Source organism: Arvicanthis niloticus, chromosome 19 (genome assembly GCF_011762505.2).
Source record: "Arvicanthis niloticus isolate mArvNil1 chromosome 19, mArvNil1.pat.X, whole genome shotgun sequence".
Taxonomy (NCBI): domain Eukaryota; kingdom Metazoa; phylum Chordata; class Mammalia; order Rodentia; family Muridae; genus Arvicanthis; species Arvicanthis niloticus.
The window spans coordinates 45,281,595-45,302,067 of record NC_047676.1 but is presented as its reverse complement, the minus strand read 5'-3'; the positions used below and the strand labels follow the sequence as shown (position 1 = coordinate 45,302,067).

Below are 20,473 nucleotides of genomic sequence, written 5' to 3'. Positions count from 1 at the left end.
TAGTGTCTTTGGGATGAGCATTAATTACCAATCAATGAGACACTTGGAAGTAAGTCAGTCAATGCTTGTAATGTCTGTGAGGGCAGGGGTTAGTTGTATGTTGACAGAGTAGAGTATACAACACCTGGAAAAACTCCACTCCTCCTGGACTCGCTGTATGGCTGTTGGCTACTGTCTTGGCTGGTCAGACCATGTTCTGCTGACTTGAAGGCAGTGAGCTCTTCCAGTTGGAAATTTCTGGGTGAAAATACACATGCACTAACTTCCATGTCTCAGTTTGCCACCAGGTGTGCTCAACCTGTTGCCTGTGGGGGTGCATGCACGCTGGGATAGCTAGCTGTCCATGGAGCCTAACACAAGATAGTCAATGTACTCAAAGCGTTTTTATGATTTTTGGCAGTTTATTTTGTAACTCAATTGTGTAGTTTTTGAGTATGAATTTTGAGCAATGTCAAAAGGTTGACCAGACCTGGTGACCAGGCTTGGCCTTGTCTGATTAAATGGGAATTTGAAATGCAGAGTTTAAGGGATTTAGTGAGATTTTTATTACCAGGTAAAATCAGGGAGTTTGAATGGAGGATTCAACAATATTAAGTTGATAATAATCTGTATGTATTCCTGACCAGCATGGTCCGCACAGGGAGATCCTAGACAATCAGGACTACACAGAGAAAGCTTTCCTCAAATAACAAAAACAGAACCAATGACAACAACAAAAGAGAGTATGTTTTTTTTTTATTTCAAACTAATTTATATTTTCTTTGATTTAAAAGGATGACAGTTTTAACACCCCTACTTAGAAATTCCCATTCTCATGTACTTACCAGAGGCAGCAACATTGTCAAAAGTTTAATTAAATATTTTTAAAAAATATTCAGATAGCAAAATATTCTTTTCTGGCTAGTCACAAATTGGGCAAGTCAAAGAACAAGTCCTAGGAAGGACTTGCCCGTGGATAAATCTTTCCGTTCTCAGTATTCTGCCTTTCTTCCCATTTTCACATCGCGAGTTGAATTCAGTTGGTTTTCTGTAACAGACCAAAACCATGCAAGCATCTCCCATTAGTATCCTTTTCACTTGGTCACCAGTGAAGCAATTTTCTTCTCCCTTTAGGAGGTTGTTAAATCCAAACACAAATAGAACATTTGTAATGATTTTAAAGGTTTTTTTTGTGTCTGTTTTTGTTTTGTTTGTTTTTGCTGCTAATATTACATTTGCTATAAATTTTTTGAAACATTCACATTTCTTACCAGGAAAAGGATGTTAAGTATTTAAAGGATGTGGGTAATGTGTACTTTGTTTTTTCTTTTTTTCTCTCTTCTTCTTTTTTGAATTTACATTTTTGTTCATCTTCAAATATTTTCATAGGATCTTTAATAAATAAAAAATACAGATATATAGCATAGTAAATATCAGGTGTAATTAGTCGCTGGGATTTAGTGGTAAATAAGGCAGGTGTTGTAGAAGGAGAGGGTAAAACCCTGCCTCTGGGAGCATAGCAACGTCCCCTGATTCTGATTCTGAATATTCTCAGCTTCAGTCCTCTCTCCATGGAACATTCTTGTGTCCCAAGAGTCAGAGGCCGGAGGAGCCAGGCAACAGTTTATCTTCCCGGCTCAGCCTGTGCACAGATATTTCCTCTGTTGCAGAAGCATGCAGCCAGCTCTCTCCCCTCCCGGTCTGCCCGGTTATCCCGTGTTCTCAGCAGTACATGAACAGGCTGTGAAGCTGTTCTGGAAAATTACCTATTTTCCTACCCTAGAGCAAGTTATTTTCAGGAACATAAACCTCCCTGGACTCAATAACAAATGACCTATGAAAAGCATGGGACATAGGGAAAAACCTAAAATCAAATAGAAGCTTTTTTAGTTGCTCAAGCAACTTAGTGGGTATCATTTCCTTTCCTCACGATTCCTGCTAACAATAAAAGGGAAGCTGAAGGTTAGTTACCTCAGGGTTTGGCTGCAGGCTCGCCCTTTGGTGTCTGGGGTGGCTCTGGTCTGTACTTGCTGGGACTGCCACGGCAGGAGATCTTGCTCCAGCTTCAGACTTGGTCTGTGCCAGATCACCTGTCCTGCCTCCCGAGACGATGAAGCTATGATTTTTTTTTTTTATCCCCTCTGGCTTTTGCGGGCAAAGTGACTATAGTCATGCAGTGTTGTGTAGAGTAACTCCTCTGCTGTGCTCCAGCACGGCCCTTCAGCTGTCCAGAGCCAGTTAGACCTGTTATGAGGAGCTAACTGATTGGCTGGATCTGGGCTCAGTTTCATAGATTATAGCCCGGCGGTTGGGAAGCACCAGCCCTGTAGTTGCTGTAGTCCCGAGGCTTGCCAGTTCCTGTCTTAATGCATATGTTGTTGTAATTGAGTCCTAGCACGGCCTAAATAGCTGACATTGCATCTTCAAGACCGAGTGAGTAATCCAATTTTTTTTTTTTTCCAAAGCTCAGGAAATTAATTACATGCCCCGGGAGGGAGTGATTGTAAGGAGAAAATACAGATGATTCATTTTCAAGGTGCTTTGCTGTATGTATCAAATTCAACGCGATGAATCTGAAAGCTTCTAGGACCTGGCAGGGTTAGTCCTGCTTTTTCCCACCTCGAGTCACAGCCAAGCTGCATTTGAAGGCATTTGTTAACCTTGCTTGTTTTATGGGGGTCTATAAAGTGATAAAGTCCAGTACCATCAGGTTGAAACAGAAGGCAGTGATCTCAAAGCAGAGGCTCAGAGAGACCCGAGGCAGGCAAGTTGCAGGGTTTCCTACTCACCCTGTTCAAAACTGGGAGCCGCAAGGAACCCCCTCCTCTGGGGTCATAGGTGCAGTTAGAGCGCCGGAAAGGAGAGAGGGGAAACGGAAAACCGTGGCTGGAGTGGTTTTTACTCTGTAATCCGAAGTTAATTTAAGACGTACACCATGAGTAACTAACAGAATTATATATGTGGAAAGATGCTTTGCTGGGTCTGTTTATTTGGTAGAAGGCTGAATGGGAAACTACAAGCCTATTTTCAAAACGCTATGTGAGAAGCAGATTAAACACACACAGAACCCTAAGGATTTGGAAACTCTGTGGATTGGAATTTGTGGTTGGAGCAGATCAAATTATCCTAGGAAGCCTTTGCTCGTTTTTTTTTTTTTTGTTTGTTTTTGTTTTTTTTTGTTTTTTTTGTTTTTTATTTTTCTTGTTTTTTTTTTTTTTTTTTTTTTTTTTTGTAGTTACTGGGGTAATTTTTGTTGTTAACAGGGTTTAGGATAAAGCTGGAGCAGATTGACACGAGAAACCAGGAGACTTCAGCCTCTGTTGTCTCCTGCAGTATATACTTGGCCACTGAAATCACACTGAGTGTGAACTGGTAAATGTAAACAAGCAGTTCATGTTTTACTTGTAAATCACTATTGATCTCTCCTGGCATTTAACACACAAAAAAATGCGATAACAGAGCTTTGCTTATGGAATATATATATATATATATATATATATATATATATATATATATATATATTGTGAGTACAGCTCAAAGCAAGAATATTTCTTGCAGTTTTGGGTGGCTTTCCAGATTGCTTTTCATCCAATTTTTCCTCTTTTGAATTGTAGATTCAAATTCATGTATTTATGATACTATTTATGCTACATATGTCTTAAGCACCAATAATTTGAAGAGTTTTAACACCCCGAGTTCCCATGGCAAATAAAAACTCCTAATAACTACAGCAATTACTTGCCAAGTCCTATACAAATAGCATTTACAGACTCAAAGCAGTTTAATTTTGCTTCTATCTATCTAAACAGCTGGCATGATTAGCCTATAAGAGAGACATATTCATTGTGGTTTCAAAATTTTTTAAGTTTAGATTAAATTTGTTACTTATATTTGATATCTGAACTGCCAACCATTTTAGATCAAACCAGGGGACAAAAATTCATCAAAAGACAAGTTTTTCAACATAGAATTCTTGTCAGTATCAACCAGATGTACATACGACAGTTGTTTTTTAAAAAAATGGAAAACTAATATAGTCCTTATAAATGCACTTACTTTGTGAAGAAATGCTATAATGAGATCCTTTATTGTGGAACATTAGAGAGTTCATTTATTAAAATAGCCAGGGATGCTAGGAAAGATGGTTGACTCACGTTTGGTTATTCATTCCTAATCAAGTGTGTCAGTGGGACAAGGTAAGATTAATGTCTAGGACAGACGCCATCCCTTCCCCAGGCACTTGTGGCCATCTGAGAATGGAAGTGGTGGGTGAGAGCTACCCCAATGGAACTGGCTTCTGACTGTCGGTACAGCTCCCTTCTCAGCCTAGGCTCTCAGAATATCCTTTATAGCAGCCTTTAAAAGACATTTGTTTTGTTTTAAAGATTATAATTGCATCATCTCCCTCTTCTCTTTCCTCACTACAATCCGTTCTATGTACCCTCTTTTTATATTTATTGTTGTTACATGCATGCATGTCTGTCTGTCTGTCTGTCTGTCTGTCTGTCTGTCCCTGAATGTATGTAACTTGTTCAGTTTGTGTAATGTTAGTTGAGGGTTTATTTTCAAGGCAGAGCATTTGGTGTTCTTGGAGACTCAATTGGAGAGCTCTTCTCTGGGTACTTGGCAACAGACAAGAGAGCATTACAGAAAATTATGGCAACTTTGGGGTTCTTACCTTCCTTGCCTTCATTCTTTATATTACCTTGTTTGGGAGCTTGCTAGGATAAATCATATAACTTATGATTAATTATTAAACACTGCTTTGTTCTTTATACATCATACAGAGTGTTTAAAACCAGGAATCACAGAGTTTCGGGTGGGTCTAAATGGTGCATCTGCATCTTGTGTTGGAACTTCTAGGTACTAGATTCTAGGACTCTCATGTTTTTAGTTCTCCTGGGCATGTCTGGGTCCCAGCCTGCCCTTTTGTAAAGGGCAAGAGATTAACAAAAGGAATTCGGAGTTGCCAGGGGCCCAGGGGACAGTGGGCTGTGGGAAAAATAAAATATCTCTCCAAAAGCAGCAATTGATATTTTTTCACTGTGTTTTTTTCTCTTTTCTGAAGTCTTCCTCCCCCCCCCCCCAACCCCCCGCCCTGCTCTTGGCTGACTCTGGAACTTCTGTTGCAGAGAGGTTTCTGTAAAACGATGCATGTCTGCCACAGACAGATGGATTTGACAAAAGATGTATCCAAGAAGGAATGTATTGCATCATGAACTTGCTAAGTGGCATTTGGAAACTATTAACACTACCTACTAGTGCAATGACATAAATTCACGTTGAAAAAAAATATCATTTCTTGATTGAACTACATTTTTTCCCAGTGTTATTTAAAACGTTGTCTTTGGAAAATCTTGCTCTTCCCTATGTCTCCCCCTCCCCCCACCCCGTGGTATACAGAGGGCTCCTCTGATTGCTTGCTCTGTATGAGGATTCAATGATTTCTAGTGAATGTTTCTAAGAGTTGCCACATCCCATCTTGGGCATGCATTAAAGAAAGCAGAGCAAGACAAATACAGTGCACAGGGGTCAAATGTTAAATACTTCAGACCTGTGCCATTCCACTCCTGCCCCCTCATTTGCTACCCACTAGTCTAAGAGGAGCTATCACTTAACTTCTTGATGACCGGTCAACCCACCTTTATGATATCAGCAGGTGACACAGTTTCCAGTTATACTGATGACCAAGCAGCCCAAACTGCATCCCTCTAATTTCAAGGAGCGAAGTCTTGGTATCAGTGGAATCACACATAGGTCATGAACTACTTCTAAGCCTCAGTCCCCGCCTGTGAAAATCCAAATAGGATAAGTGTTCTGGAATGGGAATGGATTGTTGAATTTCAACAGGGCAACGAGAAAGTGCTTATGAGAGAACATTGTAGCACATCATTAGCAATGCACAGCACAACTGCATGCGGTTATTATTACAGCGTCTCGTCACGCCAGGGTCAGTGTCCTTTCCTCCTGAAAGCATAGTCTCAGGAATGAGGGCTACTGTCAGGGCAAAACAAGGCTTCCTTTGGTATTGAAAAGTTATAAAGGCTTTGGGGTTTTAGTCCTTATCTGTCCACCACCTGAGTATTAAAAACACAAGTGACTTTGCTGTGCTAAGTAAATGTGAGCACAGTGTGCAAACATACTTAATACGGTACCACACAAATGTCACCCATTGCAGCGATTAATAGTATGTCAATAGAAGCAATTCATAATTTATCACCTTTAAAAGGGAAATTCTCAGATACATCACTTATTGATTAACTTTCTATGCTATGCTTATGTCTCTCGAACAGGATGGATTTCCACATGGCAGCATGTGGGAAAACATTCCCTTGCAGCCTGAGCTTAGAGCTGTCAATGACGTAGTCTGAGAGGCCATCATTTCCTCACAGGAAAAACTGAGCCTGAGAACTCAGAATGACGAATGTTCTTGGATTTCTTTTCTTTTTTAAATTCCCATTTTGGATCTTTATTACATTTCTCCAATAGAATGCTCATGTAGGTCTTAAGGCAAGATTTATTTCTGGCTCCTTTTATTTTAACTAACTGATTTAGAAAGCTCAGTCAGCAGGTTTGAACCCCCAATTTTTAGTTGGTTTGACTTTGGAACGTTACCGTTCTTTTTCCAACAGCAGCTGTAGCTGTGTCCTACGTTTCAGTGGTGTAAGAAACTCTCTAGAAATGGAGAGATCTTATTAATAGTAGTTTGAAAAGTGGACCTGGGGTCACATTGCTTTGACTTTCTTATTTCCTTGATGATGAGATGAGGTTTATTATTATTAATTAAAAAGTTTAGTAAAGTAAATAAAAAAGTACTGACTTTTCAGGAACATTTAGTTTAGCAATGATCAGTAGTTACATGCTAGGAATAGAAAAATGAGTAAGACATGGATTTCTCAAGCAGCATCACCCAGTAGACATTTATTTCGTGTTTGCAGAACTTCCAGGTAACTCTAAGAGGTGGTGTCTTTGAATTTATTGTTCTTTGCCTAAGTGTTTAGTGTGGCTGTAATGCTGTATAGAAATACATTATAAAATTATGTTTTTTCAAGAGCTAGTCCTGTTACTATGGTTTTTTTTAGTCCAAGGAATGGCAGCTCCAACATGTCATTGGGTTTGTTTAATTTTCACACACATTAGAATGTATCACAGAGTCTAAAGTACAATAATTTTCTCTTTACCCCTGCTTTCAGTTTCTATGATTTCCATTTACTGATGGCCGAACATGATCTGAAAGTGTTGAATGAAATTTCCATAAATACACAGTTCATAAACTGTAAATTGCACACAGACCAAATAGCATGGTATCATGGTTTGCTCTGCCCCAGGATGTGATTATCCTATGTCTAGTTCCTCATGCTGGATGTGTGTCCTTCCCAGCAGCCAGCCAGTAAGCACTCCACCTACTTTTAGAACATCTGTGCAGTTGTTATAATGCTTCTGTTCAAATAATATCTATTTGACCTAGTATTGGTCTCAAAATTAAAGAAAAGTGTTGTTAGAAATTTGGATATACCAAAGAGAAGCCATAAAGTGCTCCCTTAATGTGAAAAGGTAAATGTTTGTTATCTAATTAAATAAGCCAATGGCATGTTGAGGCCGCTGAGGTATTCACAAAGAACAAATGAACTAATCTGTGAAATTACGAAGAAATGAAATTGTACTGTGTTTGTAGTCACACCTCAGACTGGAAAAGTTATAGTCACCATACATAACAGATGTTTAATAAAGACCAAAATGGTGTTATACTTTAGCATGTATGTATATTAAAAAACAACAGTGTCCAGTAAGGCTTGACATCTATTTAGTGTCTGGCATCCAGGTGTCATAGAGATATAGTGTGTCTCTTATGGACACGGGGAGGGATTATTCATTATACCCGAGACCATAACCCTGATCTCTTGCCTTGATTTAGGATCTCACATACCAGACAATAGACTTACTGCATAAAGCTGCATTTGTATCTTTTAAAGCTATGATAACCATTTGTGAGCATGTTATTTAATAGAAAAGAGTGAATAAAATGTAAGATATTTAATAATGATCTATAAATTAACAGGAAAAGAATAAAATGTTATCATTCCAGAAAATCCCATTTTTATTATTGAAATGTGAAGTTTCTGCATGCCAACTATGGTAACATTAGTTACTATAATATTTGAAATCTCAGTAGCTTTGCCCAGAAGTTTCTCATTCCTCTAAATCACAAAGTGGGTATCACCCTTTCCACATTGTATCTTTGTAAGGATTTAATTTAATTTTGATGGTTTCTTACTTGTGTGCAGTGTATTGTGGCCATATTCTTCTTTTTTATTGGATATTTTATTTATATTTCATATGTAATCCCCTTTCCCCATCCCCCCACCCACCCACCCAGGAACTTCCTATCTCATCCCCCCTCCTCCTGCTTCTATGAGGATATGCCCCTACCTACCTTCCCACTTCCACCTCCCCAACCATGATTTTCCCCACACTTGGGCATCCAGCCTTCACTGGACCAAGGACTTCCTCACCCACTTATGCCTGACACTATCATCCTCCCCTACATATACAGCTGGAGCCATGGGTTCCTCCCTATGTGCTCCCAGGCTGGTGGTTTAGACCCTGGGAGCTCTGGTTGGTTGGTATTGTTGCTCTCCTCATGGGGTCACAAACCCTTTCAGCTCCTTCAGTCTTCTCTCTAACTTCTCCATTGGGAACCCCTTGATCAGTTCAATGTTTAGCTGTGAGCATCCACTTCTATATATGTCAAGCTCTGGCAGAGTCTCTCAGGAGACAGCTATATCAGGCTCCTGTCAGCATGTACTTCCTGGCATCCACATCAATATCTACCTTTGGTGACTGCACAAGGGATGGATACCCAGGTGAGGCAGTCTCTGGAAGGCCCCTCCTTCAGTTTCTGTCCCACACTTTGTCTCCATATTTGCTCCCATGAGTATTTTGTTACTTCTTCTAAGAAGGGCCAAAGCACCCACACTTTGGTCTTCCTTGTTCATGAGCCTCATGTGGTCTGTGAGTTGTATCTTGGATATTTCGAGCTTTTGGGCTAATATCCAATTATCTCAAAAAACAAAACAAACAAAAAAAGAGCCATATTCTTCTTAACTATTAGCTTTTGTCTTTTGTCATTCCTCTGCGCAAGCATTCATTACCTTTTATGTCTCAGCTATTTCTCCTCTTTTCATGTGTTGGTGTGTGCATGAGCATGCATGGGTTTGTGTATGCAGATGTGTATATGAATATGTGAGTGTGTGCATGCAAATGCATGTGTGAGCATGTACTCTTATGTGTGTGAATGTGTGGGAGCATGTGTACACATACATGCAAGTGTGTGTGCTTGTGTGTGTGCGTGTGTGAGGTGTGTGTGCATCTGTGTATGAATGTGTAGGTGTGTGATGTCCACATTAGTTGTGTGCTTGTGTGCATATGTGTGTGTATATGTGTACATGTGTACATTCATGTGTGTGATTGGGCATGTGTGTTTGGTGTGTATGTATGTGCATGTTAGTGTGTGTGAGCATGGGTGTATGAGTACATGTATATGTATGTATTTGTGTGATTAGACATGTGTGCACATGTGTGGGTGAATGGGTTTATTTGTATGTATTTGTGCATGTGTATGCAACTGAGTATGTGCATATATGCACACATGTTTATGCACACATGTCTGAGTACAAGGTACATATGCTCATATGTGTACATGTGGGAGAAAACACATGCGTACATGTGTGTATGTACATGTGTATGCATGTACATGTGGATGGACATGTGTGTATATGTGATGCATGTGTTTGTTCATGAAAGTTTCATGCAGGCCGTCACAAACACTGTATGTTTGTGTGTGCATATATATGTGTATGGGCACGTGTGTGTGGTGCATGTGTTTGTATGTGTGTGTACACCCATGTGTGAAAGTTTTATGCAGGCTTAGTGTTTGTGATTGCAATAATCATGTTGTCTCCAGAAGACTCCACCTTGTGCTACTCCTTCCCTATTCTCTGGCTCTTGAAGATACTCCATTAATATTTATTTAAATTTAAATACTGCCTTTGATGATGATGATGATGATGAGGATGGCAACAATAGACACTCCATCTCTTCTGTGGTATCTAGCCTTCAAGCATATGATACAGATGTCTCTTTGGGGTCTGAGAACTCAGCAGTATATTCCCAGCACGGATGAGTTCTAAGTCTGTGCTTTAAGCATGCTGCCAAAAGAGACTTCTCTAAGACCGAGGCTTCCACCACCGTGTGGTATAAGTATAAGCATTTCAAAGGCAGTTTAATTGCACATCCATTCAGTGAAACATCAGAAATAGATGCCACTGTGTAGCATCACTAGCCTTTGACCAGGTGCACAAAGCCCGTCAAGTATTCCCTCTCATGGCTTCAGATCTACTCTAGAAGTGTTTGGTTGTCCTGGGGGCAATCATGTCACTTTTGTGCCTGTGGGCATATCTGACTGACTGGTTGGTATTGTAGAACATGGGGGTCCAAAGTTGGATTCCATTTTTGATGACCTTTCTCCTTTAGAACTTGTATCACTATGAACGTGAGCCTCTAGCTTAGTCACAGCTGAATTCTCTGTATCTAATGTATGTATTGTTTTCAGCGTTTTCAGTAATTTCAGAACTACTGTCTAATTCTGGTGAGCCATAAAAAGCAAGGCAGCAGTCTATTGTCTCGGGGGCCTCTGGGGATTTCCTGACCAACAACTCATAGGGAGATATCTTATACTTGACAATGGGGTTTTTGTTTAAAGACTTACTACTTTTTCTTCTTAAATAATTTTATTTATTTACATTTCAAATACTAACCCCCTTCCCAGTCTCCCCTCCATGAATCCCCCATCCTGAATTACTACTTCTAGAAGCAATATTATCTGTGAATCCTGGAGAGTTCTGTTCAACCTCCTTCCATAGTCTTTTGATTAGCTTCTAAAGTAGTCGGTTCCTATATAGCTTTTCCATGCATTTCTGTTTCGTCTGGTTCTCCCTGCCATGCCCACACTTTCTCTTGCCCCTGCCCTTCTCCTCATTTACATCTTCCACCTGTACTATCCACTCCTCCATGAAATGCAGCTACTTGAGTAGATTTCTCTCATTTATTCAAATGATGCTCTCGTGATGCCACTTTCAGCCCATGTCACCGCCAGCTCTCATGTGCTATGCTCCGGCAAGGAAGCAGCCTCCTGAGCTTGGTCACCTGTCTCACCTAGTGGATGGGAGACTATAGCCATGAGCTCATTTGTGGCAGGAAGGAAAAGTAAGTTGATGTGGTGTTTTCTTTAAGTTGGAATGGTTATATCAAGGTACCAATGTATCAGAGCTACTAGGTGGCTTGTATGCAACAGAAATTTGTCTCTTCTCACTTTTCTGTGAGAAGGGTGCAAGCATGGGTTCTGGCAAGGGCCACCTTCTAGGCTGCAGATGGATGACACATTGTTGTGTCGTCCCAGCTTTAAAAGAGAAAGCCAACTCTCTGGATTCCAATAAGGCAATGCCCTTTAGGGGAGCTCTGCCTTATGAAGTAATTACCTCTTAAAAGTCTCATCTCCAGATGCCATCACATTAGGCATTAGATGGCAACATGAATTCTGGGAGAAATAAACATTCAATTCACAGCAGTCATCAACTGACACATTTCTATCGTACCTTCATTTTTATTTTTAAATTTTTTTATTCCTAATTGTTTATTATAGCTTCATAGAATATAGCTCTTATATAAATATTTAAATGAGAAAGATCATATTTGTTCTTTAGAAAAAAAATCAGAGGTATAATTTAACATTTAAGTTTTTTATCCATATGCTATATCTCTTTCAAAGGGCAGTAAAAATAACTCAACTCTATGATTACAAAAATTGCTACCTAAGAAACTTAAGAAACACTTAAGAAACCTGTCCTTTTGTGAAAAGTGCTTCTGGGATGTTTCTTTCTCCCTACCTTTCCCTTCCATGGGTCTGGTTATTTCAATGTCTTACTTTGTTGTCTAAAAAAAGAGTTTGGTCTAAATTAACAATTTTAAAATGGCTTATCAAAATGAAGCCATGCTCTATGATTTTCTGAGTATTTTATAGACTTGGTATAAATTCTTACTGGCAGAAACTGCTCAGTTTTTGCTGGGGATTATCTACAAAGTTCTTGTCCATACCCCGACTTTTTTTTTTTTTTTTTTTTTTTTTTTGCATTGGCTTCAGCCAGTGTTATAACTAACACAAATTTGGTTCAAAGCCTTTCCGTTTTCTGGAAGCTAAAGCTTGTCTCTACTCTAAAATCCCAGGGTCTAACAAACATATCCGTATCACAAATATAAAAGCACATAGATATCTACTCAGTGAATAAAAAAATAGTTTTCAAATACTTGCTTTTAAAAATCCCCCTAGCCAGGCAGTGGTGGAACATGTCTTTAATCCCAGAACTTGGGAGGCAGAGGCAGGTGGATTTCTGAGTTCAAGGCCAGCCTGGTCTACAGAGTGAGTTCCAGGACAGCCAGGGCTACACAGAGAAACCCTGTCTTAAAAAACTATACATATATATATATACATATATATATATACGTATATATATATATACGTATATATATATATGTATATATATATACATATATATATATACGTATATATATATATATATACATATATATATCTGATAAATATATATAATAAAAGTCTCCCTAGAACCTTTTAATTTTCATTCAATAAAATTCCACAAACTGAATTCATCCCTTCTCTTGGTTGTAACAGTTTCAGATATTTTGTTGGGTGTTAAGCCAATCATAACTTCAGCTGTTCTAAAAACCAAATTACTTTTCTTCCCTATAAAGCAAATTTACAACCAGGCTATTTAAGAAATAAAGATGATAAATAAAAATCCCTTTAAGCTTTATATCCTGACCTAGAAAACCGAAGAACTGGTTCATTTTAACGTCCTCACATTTATCTGATTGAACCGAGAGTGCCTGGAAAGAATTTTCCCATCACTCCAGATACTTGTTTATTTTCTTGGCTCATTCCAAAAACATTTTAAGTGCATCACTGCAAAAGAGGACGATCTCAACCCATTCAAGCAATCTTTTTATTTTTGTCAGAGCTACAAAAAAAAAAAAAAAAAAAAGGAAAAACAAGCAAACAAAAAAAGCAAACACCAAGAAGAAGAAAACAAAAGACACTTAGAATCTTTACCCCGAAGCCCTGAAAAAATACTGACATGACTCAAAATTCAAATCTGAGAATCCGAAGAATAAGTTATATTTAATAAAGACTTTAATCACATATATTTCTTTTAAAAGTATGTCTTGAGAATTTCATGCATACATACAATGTATTTTGATCATACCCCCCCAACTCTCTCTAGACTTACCCCCATATCTCCATCCCAACTCTGTGCCCCTTATTAAAAGTAAAATGCACCAATCCGTCCATTTGTCTCTGCCCATATGCTCATGACTGTAGGGCTATGAAGAGCATAGGCAATCCTACCAGGAGCCACATTCCTGAAGAAAACTCTATAACCCTGTTGTAACAACCCCAACTGACAACTCAATAGGTAGGGGCGGGACTTCATGTGCCCTTCTAATTCATCCTGAAATATTGACTGGCTTCTGTTATGTCCAGATGACACAATTTTCCAGTAGCTCTCCCTAGCCTCTGGTTCTTACCATCTTTCTGTCCTGGCTTCTACAATGTTTGCTGAGCTTTAACAGGGAGGAGTGTGATAGCTATGTTCCATCTGGGAAGAGCTCTCCATAGTCTCTCGTTCTCTGGTCCTCTGTTAGTTGTGACTCTTTGTTGTCAACACTACCCAGTGCAGAAAGGAACTTCTTAGACTGAGAAACGTCTGTGGACTGAGAGCTGTACTAATCTATGGGGACAGAGATAAACATTGAGAAGGCAGTTTAATACTGTGCTGATTTAGCAAACTAATAATAGGGTCTTCTCTCCTAAGATGTAAAACCTTTCCAGGCATGGGTTCTTGGCCAAGTTACAGTACCAGGTACAACTTTCCTCCTGTGGAACAGGCTGTACGTTTAAACAGAAAGCCATTGTTACTCATAATGTGAATGCCATCACTGCAGCACTGGGCACAGTTTGCCAGGATGGTTGTTATGATACCTTTCAGAGTTCACAGCAGGGTCAGACTTAATGATTTTTCTTCCCTAGAAATCTGCGTAGCTCCTTTCCAAACTGTTAAGATTAGCCAGTAGGGAGTGTAGCAGCTCTTCACATCTTTTTTTTTTCTAATTTTTTATTAGATATTTTATTTACACTTCAGATGCCATCCCCTTTCCCCATTTCCCCCCCCCCTTAGAAAGCCCCTATCCCATGCCCCCTTTTCCTTTTTGCATTTATACATTTAAAAAAAATGTTAATCATAGGCTTTATAAGTTTGGTATTGTTCAATCAGAGGTGTAACCCACTACCCAACCTAGATATATCAACTATCTTTGACTGGTGGAGATACATGAATATCTGCCTCCCTGTCTCCCCCCTCTTTCTCTCTTTCATCACCTAGCTTCTCCTCTCCTTCTTCTCCTCCTCTTCTTACTCCTTCTCTTCCTCTCAGTACTCCTCTCACCTTAGCTCCTCCTACATATCACCCTTCCTGTTAAAATGAAACTTTTCTCTCAAAATACAATTAGAGCATAATTATGCCGATTTGTACCCATGAGGTACAAGATAGTCCTAATACCCAGTCCATCATTTTGTTGAATAACCAGCACCTCTGTCATCTATCCTTACTAAAACATTTAGTTTTGAACCTGGCTTTAGGATGAATGTCAGCTGACGACCATCCACTCAAATCTTTTCTCTCAAGGTAAATAGCCAGGATTGGCTATGAGGCTATAAGTTTCCAACCCCGTCAGAAATCCAGAATGACTGAGTTAACTATAATTGTGGGAAGCACAAAGCATAGCTTCTAAAACTTAGCCAATTTATAGAGACCTCTGAACACCTGGACACTCCCTCTACTTCCAAACATTGGAGCATCTGTTCTTCCGCCTTCTAGCCCAGGATCATCTGACAGACCTTAGTGCTGCAGAATTATTAAGGGCTGATTACTCTGTCTAGGCAGATATAATCAGTCGACTATTCTGCAAGTGTGTCCTTTTTTGGACAGTAATTTGTCTGTAGATGGGAAGAGGCAATTCTTGTCTAGTGGCTGTCTCACCACAACTGGAGTAACTCCAAAGATGCTCAATTTCTTCTTAGAATTCAATACAGGAAGCTGTCAGGAGCAGACAGGTCTCTAATCAAAATGAACATTAATACAGAAATGTTTGTCACGTCAATTCTGTGGATTGCTGATGTTTTGAAAACCAACTATCCATGTAAGGTAGTCTGGACTGTTGTCTGTTAACTCCACTCAGCTATCTCTAAAGAAAACAGGAAACACCCTAACAATAAACTCCAAGCCATGAATTTGCTATAGTCCCTTAACTCACAGGCTGTCCATCTCAAATCCATTAAAAAAGTTAAAGAAGGACTGGGTCTAAGCCTTGTATTAGCTCTTCACATCTTATGACTGAAGTGTATGATAGTCACCACAATAGGGTTTTACTATGGAGTTACTGTGGGTGACCAAGAGCAATGGCAACAGCCTGTCATGTTTCGGTGGATCTGCCCTTACCCTGCTTAACACTTGTATTCCACACTTGACACTGCTTTTCTTCTTGTTTTGTTCACATCTTGGAGAAACATCCTTCTCCCTTACAGATTAGCTTTATTTAAAGTCTCTCTCTCTCTCTCTCTCTCTCTCTCTCTCTCTCTCTCTCTCTCTCTCTAATATAAAAAACATAAACTAATGGATTTCTATATGGCTTTTATACCTTAGTTAACCCCCCTCAATCTGTTCCATCCCCCTCCCTTCTCCTCCCGTACTTCACCCTCCCCTCCCTTCTCCTCCCCTCCTCTTCTCCCCTTCCTTTCCCTTTCCTTCCTCTCCCCCTCCTCTCCCTTCCTTTCCCTCCCCTCTTTTTCCTTCCCCTCCCCACATTCTCTCCCCTTCCTTTCTTTCCCTTCCCTTTCTCTCCCTTCCCCTTCATTCCTTTCCCTCTCCTCTCCTTCCTTCCCTTCCCTATACTCCCTCCCCTTCCTTTCTTCCCCTTCTCTTCCTCTCCCTTCCTTTCCCTCCCCTCCCCTTCTTTCCCATCCCCTCTCTACTTGAACTTTCCAATCCCATCATTTTCCTTTCTCTTGAATACTGTTTTCATGCTCCTAGGACCCCTCCCTTAAAATGTCTCTCCTGTTACCGTATGGCTCTTTTCTAGTTTTCTAGTTTTGACAGATAATTTAAATCAATTATGTAAGTCTAAAGATTTGGTGCTAGCATCCACATAGGAGACAGAACATGAAGAATTTCTCTTCCTGTGTCTGGGGTATTTTATCATCTTAGTCTGTAAAGTAGGGTGTCATCATCTTGATTTAAGACAATATTTTAACACAGTATCAGTTTTAAATACATGTCTTGGGAATCAGACTGTCTTGGTTTAGACCCCAGTTCTGCCACTTAGTAGCTTGTTACTCTGGAAACTTGTTTAATCTCGTTAAGGTGCCTTCATGTCCTTATTTTCTTAAAAAAATAGAATAGTTAAGAGTACCTAAGTACTTTATGTGGATATCCATAAAGCACTTGGAATGATGTGTATCTCATACGAACTTCTTTGTAAATGTTTGTTGTCTTGCTGGTATTATCTCAGGAACTAGTTCTTTCACTTAGTGTGTTGACTGAAGTTAATTCAGCTAGTTTCAAAACCAGAAGGAGTTCGTTTCTCTGGGCTTTTCCAGATGGATCCCACATAGCTCTGTGTGGCTCTGTTTCAGGGAGATTAAATGGAATTTTTCCCTTGTTGATTCCATCATCAAGTTGCAGAAGCATCATTGTGCACCAAAGCTATTACTTATTGAGTAGGTAACGCAGTGTTGCCTGGTGGACACTGAGAGGTCCAGTCTTTCCTCCATACTCATTGGCTAAGATTACTGTTTCAATCCTCTGATTATGTTCAAAAGGATTTTGGTCCTCACTACTCTGGCTTATACTAACAATACTCATTTAAAATTTCTGCTTTGATGTAAGTAAGAAAATAGCCTTGTCTTCATTTGTCTGTGTGTGTGCACATATACTTGTGCACATGTATGTATGTTGTAATTGCATGTGTATGTGCACGCACATTTTTCTGTGTAAAAGTACGCACATGCTTTGCTGCTTGTGTAGAAATCAGAGGACAGCCTTGGATGATAGTCTTCACATTCTACCTTTTGGGGACAGGGCCTTTTATTTCTAAATTGTTTTTCTACTACAGACTGCAGAAATAGCTGGCTTATGCTCTTCCAGGAAGTCTCCCATCTCTGTTTCTTATCCAAAGGGCATTTGGCTTGCAGTCAGCTGTCTTACACATTCGCATTTACCTCTGTTCTGGACATTTGAACTCAGGTCTCATACGTGCCCAAATGGCTTTACCCACTGAACCATACCAGCAGGCTCCCCACCCCCAAATAGCCTTGTTTCTAAAACTCTTGAATAAAATGAAAGAATAGGTGTCACTTAAAATAGTCACTCTTCCCGAGTGTGAATAAGAACATGGAGGTACCTGTTCCTTCTGTGTGAAGGTTATATTTTAGAGTAAAAGTTGATTAACTATGTGTGGGCCACATTCCACTCTACCCATTCAATGATTTGTAATAGGTATTGCACCCCTGAAATGTATTTTAGATAGATAAGAATTTATTTCGGTGGTCATCATTGAGTTTGGAACAAACAGCCCACAACAACACATATAAGGGATTTTTACTGAGAGACAGGATGTCAATGGGAGGTGACATCTGTGTGGGAATCTTCACTTTGGCATCCGTTGCTCTACTGCTATTGGCACATAACATCACGTCAGGTTCTATAGCACGCTGTTGCATTCTGCAGAATGTTGCCTTCGAAATGTTACCAGTGGCGGATGATTATTTTACATAATTATTCAAAGGAAATGTACATGCTTCTGTAGACTTTATTTCATATTGTTCTATTCTTTTTCTTCAGAAGTATCTTTCTGTTCTTTCCCATGAAATACACCTCCACCAACACTGTATTATACAGGAGCACAGTGCACATGAATGAATTCAGATTCCTTTGTTTTACGAAAGAGAAAGCTACCAGAAGTTGTATTGGCAACACCATCCTTGTTTTCCTAGCATGTGAAACAGAGGTGAAAATCCCAGCTCTGTTTTCCACGAAAGGGGAAATCAGTGGTATGGCATATAGAAGACAATAATGCATGCTTTTTCTCGTGTCTTTAACAATTTTCAGAGTGACCTGGTTTCTTCTCGCACAGGGCTGTGTGGTATGGAATAGATGTAAACGTACACATCATGAACTAAAATTGTCAGCTGTGCTGGGTGGGTTATGGGTTTGTGAGCATCAGGGAGCTGGGCAAGACAGACTCTTTAAGTATGTTTTCCTCCTGTGTGGTGCCTGCTTTGTTACTTCTTTAACATGGAAGCTGCTGCTTTCCTGGGGAGCTCTTGGACCATGTGCAAGATAAAGGCAAGATGACAGTGTTTCTACCAAGGCAAAAGACAGAAGAGAAGCAAATCCTGCTGATTTATTTTAAATCAGTTCCTTTACGTGAATCTGTCATGTAGCCAGTAAAGTTGTTAACTTCTTAAAGATAAAGGAAGGAATGGTTCCTTTTAACAAAAATAGACTCTAGTTGGTAGCCATGAGAAGTCTCCCCTATGAAGTTTCGACGGGTGAGGGTAACATATGTGACTCCATTTTGTTTGTACTGAACTGCACAAAGAAAATCAACATTTTGCTCAGTTAAGACATTCTTGCTTCTAAGAGATCACTGCTTTGAATTGTAATCACATGAGATACATTTTCTTGTATTCACATTGTTTTCGTCTGATTTGGAAAAACCTTAGTGTGAGCATTTACTCCTCTTTGCATAAATAACTTACCAGTTTAATTTAGAGACAATGCTTTAAATTCTGGTCATGAATTTGAATTTAGAGAGGCCCCGACCTCTGCTTTTAATCTCTTGGTTATTTGGAGGATAATTATCTAAGTTCTGTTCTTTACCTATGTCTCTGAAACAAATTTCCCTGAGCCTAGATCTTAAAATGTCGACCAGGATTGTTTTCCTGAGCTACCAATCAGCTTGGATGTTCTACTTGTGTAAACCAAGCTGCGATTATTAACTGACAGTCTAAGCATGCCTTGATTGGGGAATCCAGTACTCCATATATTTCTAACGTCTCTCCAGCAGACTAGCCTAGATATGCTCTCAAAAAGGGTGTTCGGGGTCTATGAGCAGGCAGGTCTAATTACATAAAGAGGCTAGGTAGCAACACACACACACACACACACACACACACACAAACACACACACACACACCACACACACACACACACACACACACACACACACACACACACACTTTTTGGTATCCCATTTGCTAGCACCCCACAGGACGTGGTAGATCTAAGATTCTTAGGAAAGGAATACACAGCTGTGAGTTGCAGTGCATATACAAAGCAGTTGGGACTTGGTGCACATTCAGTGTACCAAAAGCCACTTCAGCTTCTTTTTTCCTTTATCTTGCATACGTCCCAGGAGCTCCTAGGAAAGCAGCGGCTTCCATGTTAAAGAAGTGAAGTAACAAAACAGACACCACACAGGAGGAAAACATACTTAAAGAGAGTCTCTCTCTCTCTCTCTCTCTCTCTCTCTCTCTCTCTCTCTCTCTCTTCTCTCTCCCAGCTCCCTGATGCTCATAAAGCTTCTGTTTTTCCCGATGTTTTGTTCTATGGTATCTTCTAAAGTCTTGGTAAAATACAAACAAAACAAAAGAATAAAAACCTCTCTACCTAGTTATTTCTCACTGCTTGTTCCCAATGCTTGTTAAGGGGGTTAGTCTGTCATGGAACAAAAAACTCTTGGTTTAATTGTGGGCCCACTCCCATTTACATGTATCAAATGGTCCACATTCTCTAATTCCAAAGGTCTTTTCCATTCTGGCTGTACCTGATTCTAAGTTCTAGTCTATGCTACGCAGTTCCAGTATTTAGCGGCCTGTATTTGAGCAGCCTTTGGGGAGGAAATCCATGGTTTTATTCTTGGTTTCATGTATAATTCTTTCACTTTCCTCTGTCCCAAATTCCATGTTTGCATTTATTACTGCCCACCGCATGTGTCCTAGAGAAACCTCAAATGAGCATGTTGCAAGGAATACTCATTGTCTGCCTTTTCTCCGTGGCTAACACCCTCGAATGGGAGCCTGCTGAATGACTTTCATACCATTTCAATTGTGAATAGTACCGTTGTGTAAAAATAGACAAAATGTAGGTCTCTTAAAAGCCTACCATTTGCTCGGCCTAACTGGTGTTAAACAAACGCTTGAATATGTAAATTAATGTCTGGCAGCACTACCTGTGGTGGAGAAAATGAAGTGGTGTACAGATGGAGTCATAGTGGAGGTTGAGTTTAGGTTGGGTATTCGGGG

General features: G+C 39.7%; 2 long non-coding RNA genes across 2 annotated transcripts in view; one reads left to right on the top strand and one right to left on the bottom strand.

Moving 5' to 3' along the window:
• Positions 1-711: 711 nt before the first annotated feature.
• On the bottom strand, positions 712-2,203 carry LOC143435136 (uncharacterized). The gene is made up of 3 exons (XR_013105144.1): positions 1,951-2,203; positions 1,251-1,371; positions 712-1,027 (listed from the first exon to the last, which is right to left on the bottom strand). It is a non-coding gene; the product is annotated as an uncharacterized LOC143435136 (long non-coding RNA).
• Positions 2,204-2,318: 115 nt separating this feature from the next.
• Positions 2,319-20,473, top strand: part of LOC143435066 (uncharacterized) — a 45,181-nt gene continuing 27,026 nt past the window's right edge. Inside the window, exon 1 of the long non-coding RNA XR_013105029.1 lies at positions 2,319-2,412. This is a non-coding gene — a long non-coding RNA (uncharacterized LOC143435066). The remainder of the gene's footprint in view (positions 2,413-20,473) is intronic.